This window comes from Marmota flaviventris, chromosome 15 (genome assembly GCF_047511675.1).
Source record: "Marmota flaviventris isolate mMarFla1 chromosome 15, mMarFla1.hap1, whole genome shotgun sequence".
Classification (NCBI taxonomy): domain Eukaryota; kingdom Metazoa; phylum Chordata; class Mammalia; order Rodentia; family Sciuridae; genus Marmota; species Marmota flaviventris.
Genome location: NC_092512.1, coordinates 62,478,290 through 62,484,595, shown reverse-complemented (window position 1 = coordinate 62,484,595; position 6,306 = coordinate 62,478,290). Strand labels below are relative to the sequence as shown.

At 44.8% G+C, this 6,306-nt stretch overlaps 1 pseudogene; it reads left to right on the top strand.

The window, feature by feature from the left end:
* Positions 1-1,385: 1,385 nt before the first annotated feature.
* LOC114101540 (extracellular sulfatase Sulf-1-like) overlaps positions 1,386-6,306 on the top strand; it is a 28,399-nt pseudogene continuing 23,478 nt past the window's right edge.

Genomic DNA, 6,306 nt, shown 5'->3' with positions numbered 1-6,306 from the left:
TCCTCAGCTAGTTTGAGCTTTGGATTAGCTGGTAAGAGGGCCTGGTGGAACTGGGTATGGGCACTGACAGGAGAAGAGAGGGGTGAGTGGGTGGAGGGGTAACTTCAATACCTGCTACCTCAGCAAGGGGGCAATGGTTTGAGGAAGGGTGGTGGTTTGGGTTTTTGATCTAGTAATTGGAGGGGAGATAGCAGGTTGTTGAGGCGGGGGTGATGGTGGAGGAGCTGGGGCAGAAGGTTGAGGGTGAAGACCTATTCGAGCTGGGTGATAGAGTGGAGGATCATCAGCAGGGTCAAAAGTAGTGATGAGTCTGGAGGAGGAGAAGATTGAGGATCAGTGGTTGGGGGGGGGGGGGGTTGGTTTGCAAGCTAGAAGAATTTGTAGAGGTATACAAGAGGTGCAGAGAGCACAAGCGAGAAGAAAGCTTGGACCTAAGGGATGTTTACCCATTTTTTCGAATGCTCACAGTAGTTGTAGAGATTCCTTAGAATGGAGGGATTCAGAGACCCAAAGGGCTCCATTTGCTTTGGTTGTCTAGGGGATAAGTGGGCCAATTCTGGGTGCTATATTTGATCAATTTTTTGGGTTTGATGTCTGGTGTCAAAGAGAGGGTTTTGAGGTTATCTAAGAGGCATTGTAAGGGAGAGTCAACTGGCAGAGAGGATGCATTACCCATGTAGTAAACATAGTATAAGGGAGAGGGAAGGGGATGCAAAGATAGTATAAGGGAGAAGGAAGGAGACGCAACTGTAGTATAAGGGAGGGGGAAGAAACTGATTTATTGGCAAAAGGGGCATCCCTGATAGAGCCAAACATCAGGAGTGCCTAGTGGCAGGTTCAAGCTACAGAGATTGGTCGTCACTGAATCCTGACAGTCAAGGCTTCCATCCTGGATGGGGCCGGAGCCGTGGGAGACCTTGGCCAAGGCTTTTCGGGAACCCTCCTTGACTCCCAGGGCCAGAACGAGGAGAGAGAGAGAGGAAGGAAAAGAGAGAGGAAGGGGAGGATAAGCATATCTCTAGTGGCTGGAGGACTAGGATTTATGAGATCCACCGAAACCGTGAAGGTCTGGGTGGGGTGTGATGTTTGGTTCTCTGTTATGTGTTCCCAGAGGTTACAGTTCTTTGACCTACAAAGCCTATGCTGGGGAAGGGGAAGGGAAATAACTTTGAACCCAAGAGTCAAATCTGCCCTAGGAAGGAGTCCCTGTCACCGTGGCCTTGAAGGCTGTGGTCAGGTGTTTTCCTCCTTGCAGGTGAGCATAGAAGTTTGCCAGACAATCAACAGTCAAATCCTCCTGACACCACCATTGGGTTTAGGGCTCCAGGAAGGGGAAACTCACCAACTGAAGGCCGGTGGTGGATGCAGTTCTGGCAGTCGAGAAAATGGGTTCAGGTCATCTGGTAAGTGGCACTTCTGAGGAAAAGGGACCCTAAAGTGGGTTTTCACCTTCTTCTGGGGTTTCGGCACCAGATGAAAGAAAAGTGACCACAACACTCAGAGTGACCAAGAGATCTTTATTGCAGCAGTGCAAAAGAGGAGAAAGAGAGAGAGCGAAAGCAAGAGAGAGGGTCCTGGCAGGAGGGAGTTTTTATAGCCAAAATCTAATGGGGTCTCTGGGTCTGCAAGCTGCCTTGTTGGCATACAATTATTGGATCATACAGTAGTTGCTAAGGGTGTCATCTTCTGCCTTCAGTCAGATAGGGCAGGGGTCAGATGTGGGTTTCCGTTACACCAGATGGGTGGGGGTCGAGTGTTAAGCCTTGAGTGGGGTTGAGTGTTCAGACTTGACACAAACAGGTGATAAAGGACCAGACAGAGGGGGGTTGAGTGCCCGGGCTATCCTGCAGCTAACTTTTGTTCAGCCTGCCCTGCAGACAGCTTAGTTCAGCCTGCCCTGCACCTAACATCCACCATGCCCAGGTTGTCTTTAGATGTAGAGAATCCCATGAAATGACCTCCCTCACGGGGTGGGGGGGGTGGGGCGTGGGGTGGGGGTGTGAAGGGCTACTTTTTCAACCAGTTACTCAGGAAGTTCTGGGGACATTGAGCCCTGAAGCAGTGTCATACTTATTTAGAAATGAACCTATAGCATCTGCAGCAGTCTTGATAAGTGGTTCCAAGTAGAAACCCAGGGCAAGTTCCCATGTGTACCCACTTCTCCTAGCAGCATCCCACAGGCTTCTGGGTGTGCAGGGTTTGTAGTAAGAAAAGATGATAGGAAACCTGGCAAGTTTGCCAGCACCTGGGATGGACTCTGATTAAATCCATTTCTGTCTCATGAGCCACCCTTTCTGTTGAGGGCCACAGCCGAGGGATGACGCATGGCATTTTTGCCAGAAGGGAGTGGTTGAGAGGTGACTCCAGCGAGCCATTGAGATGATGATGGTTATGTTAAGCTGTGTATTCAATTGTATATTAGACCTTTACTGTCCGGTAATAGGGCATAGGGCGGCTCTTGCTGCCTCGGGCTCCCGCTACTTTGGAGTTCCCATTGAGTTCTCTCGGTTCCGAGAGTGAGTGCGCCGCAGCCGCAGCCGGGGGGAGGAGAGAGAGTTCCCGGGGAGTGTGTGTGGAGTGTTGGTGGAGTTCGGGCAATAAAGTTTCCTGTTTGAACATACAAGTGCTTTGTGGCGGCTGGGTTATTTGTGCCCAGCCAGACTGCGGCACCTTTCCTGTCTGGTGTTAGAAATTCAGGGGCAGAGAACAAAGCAGCCAGGTTTGTTTTTCCAGAGCAAGAGGGGTTTGGTGAAAAACAGCCCTGACAGCTGTGCCTGTGTCTTGGTGAAGGAAGGGCTTTCACGTGTTTCTTCCAAGACTGTTTAGTCTGATGCTGAGGATTCATATATCAGTTTTTGGCTCTAGTGTCATTGGGGTAGTTCTGATTTCCATTGTTTTCATCATCATCTGTATTTTCCTACAATGAAAGAAGTAGAGCTGAGAACGGAGTTGAAAAACCAGCCTCTATCTCAGAGCAAAGCCTGTCCAAGGAAGGGACATGGCCTTTGTCCTTGGAAAAACCCACAGAGCACTCCTAAGCACATTCCCACCCTGCTAAGTTGTTTATCTACAAATATCAGAGATCTGCTGTGCCAGGTGTCCCTGAATCAGTCAGGCTAGGTGGGGATCCATAGCAGCCCCCTAGCAGCCACCAATCAGCATGAGACAGGGAAATACCTGGGATGCCAGATGACCCTCCCAGTAGTTTATGGTGGCTGATAACATATTGGGAAACCATGTAGTTCAGCACGTACACTCCTCTTGGCTTAAACCAATCAGTTCAAACGAATACCCCTTTTGTACTGACCAATCACCCCTACCTAACTTGTTCCCGCCAGTGGATGTGCTAATCATGTTTTAGAGTTGTTGTTTGATTTTCCCGCGGCGTGAGGTGATTTGTTATGCTGTATGTGAAGTCCCTGCCCTTTTCAAAGAATGTATGTAAGCTCTGCTCAAGCTGTTCTCGGGGCTCTTTGCTCTTTACCTCTTCGAGGTAGGCTTGGAGCCCCAGCATGCTGGACCCCCAATAAACCCTTTGCTGTTGCATGAGACAGTCTCTTGGTGGTCTTTTCCTCCGACGTTCGCCCGACCTTTACAGAGTTATTTCAGGGTCACTTAAAACTTGGCTTTCTTCATTCATTCTCACAGCATTGACAGTGCTTCTTTAAAAGGGGATGGGGGGCACTCCTAAGGCCCTAGTCCTTAATAAATAACACCTGGATCCAAATCAACTCCTCTCCCATTGGCTTTTGCAGAAATGGCAGTGCATTGAGGACACATCTGGGAAGCTTTGTATTCACAAGTGTAAAGGGCCCAGTGACCTGCTCCTCATCTGGCAGAGCATGTGGAACCTCTTGTGGCTTCCATGATAAGGACAAAGAATGCAGTTGCCGAGAGTCTGGTTACCGCACCAGCAGAAGCCAGAGGAAGAGTCAGAGGCAGTTCCTAAGAAACCAGGGGACTCCAAGTAAGACAAACGTTTGTGACCACCGCAATGGTGGGCCACAGTCTTAGATAAAAGTTCCCCTTTCCACATTTCAGATATTATCAATGCATAGTTTTCAGACCAAAAGAAAATCATTGTTCTGTTTAAAATAAGAAAGCTAATATTAAATTGAAATTTCACTCTCTAAATACTCCCACATAAGCATAGAATGAAAATAGGTTTAGTAAAAACACCAAATGCAAGACTTATGTACAAATAAAAACTATAAAATTGTTATTCCAAAGGGTAAAGTATAAGGTTTAGATCCATTTTATTTTACTTTCATGCTAATGTCCTTATTTGTCTGCCTTAAGTTGCTTTAGACAATAATCCAAGGCATCAATGCATATGCATTTCAGAGGAAAAGCATAAACACCTTTTTTAGGGCATATAGTTTAATCTGTTATGGGACAATATGTATATTTTTTATATTTTGTCAACTTATTGGATATTGTTAACTGGTAGGGTAAGATAGTTGAATTTGGTGTGAAATGTATGACCTGGAATTCTATTTATAAAAATTATCAGGCCACTTTGAGATACCTGTCATTATTATAAATATGAAAAGGAGCAGGACCACACTTTTATAGAGAATGAGAGTCTGGCGCCATCTAGTGGAATAATGTGAAAAGTGGCTCACTTTTGTGGTGGTTTTCTATATACTCCTTTGGAAATAAGAAACATTAATTCTGTGGCCAAGATCTGGAAATCCAGTCACTCATGAGAAAAATATATGCCCTTAAAATGATGTTTTTACTTGGACGAGAGGTTTTAGGGTTATGAATCCTAGATCATTCATCCAAAATCATGACTATATTCTTTATATATGTGCACATTTTTCTCATAGTCGATTAACTTTCAATAAATTCTTAAAAGAATACATAACCCAAAAAGCTAAGAAGATTTTCCTTCTTCCTAAGGGAATATTCCAGTCTCAAATCATTCACATAATGCTACCAAAAAAAAAAAGAAGAGAAAAAAAGAGATAAAGAAAGTAAAGAAATTAAAAACCAACAAGGGACAAGGTCTCCTGACACTCTCCTAGGGGAACAAAATTGAATCACAAAAGTTTATCTTAGAAGCACAAAAGTTTATCTTAGAAGCAGAGTCGGTCCTTCTCTTCAGAAAGTTAGAGATCACACAGATTTTTCCATGTTGGGCACAAGCTGTTTCAATTGCATGGAATATTGTGTGTTTGAGAGCAGAAGTGGTTTTTTTTTTTTCTTTTTTCTACAATAGTAGAACTTGTGGGCATGCCCCGTGACCTGCTGTCATGGAGGCCCACCACTCAACTGAACAGGGCAAGGTCCTACAAGAGCTGTCTCATAGCACAGAGATTCTGATTCCTCGTCTGATCTGCCCTCTTCTTTTTATTTTAGCATCAGGTTGGAGAGATAAGGCCAGAAGAGTGTACCCACAGAGTCTAAGTGCATCTGGTAAACAGGGGACAATGTTTGCACTTTAAAGTTCTTAGCTGGGTGGGACCCAATGATCAATTAGTAACATTCCATGGTCACCAGAAAACATGCTGGCCTATGCCTTGACTTACCCTCCATTTGCCAGATATGGAAAGTCACTTGGCTGACACAAGCAAAATTTAATTATTTTTTAAACATATCTTTCCCTTGCCGCAGTCCGGCTGCAGCAAAATAACTGGGGTGTGACGAACAACTTGTGTAGATTGATACAGCAGGAGTGGGAGCTGTTTATTGTAGGACAGGAGGGGTATATATACATTACACACAGCTTATCTTAATTAACATAAACTAGATTCAGCAGTCAACCAACAAGGAATCTCCACACTTAATGGCTCGCTGGCATTACTTCACAAACCACTCCCTCTGGCAAAATGCCAGGCGCTATCCTGACTTGTTTACAGACCCTAACATTCCCTATTTGTGCAAATACAAGATATCTAGAACATTCAGCTTTTTTAAAAAACAGCCCAAAGTAATGGTAAAACCATAGCCTGAGAGGTTCTCATCCTAACTCCCACTGCCTTGCAGAATGTATGTGATGGTCAAAGCTTCAGTTCTCTCATTCATAAAATAAGGACAATAACACCAAATCCATGAGCTTGTTTTGATAATCTTAATAAAGATTATAGATTCAAGATAAATAAAAGGTATACAAAACATAGCAAAAGCTCAGTATATATTTGGGGTGAGAGTAACTGGGAATTGAACCCAGGGGTATTTTACCGCTAGCTACAGCACTATTTCTTTTTATTTATTTATTTTTTTAAATTTTGAGTCAGGGTCTCTCTAAGTTGCTGAGTCAGCCCTGAACTTCCAATCCTCTGCCTCAGCCTCCTGAGTCTC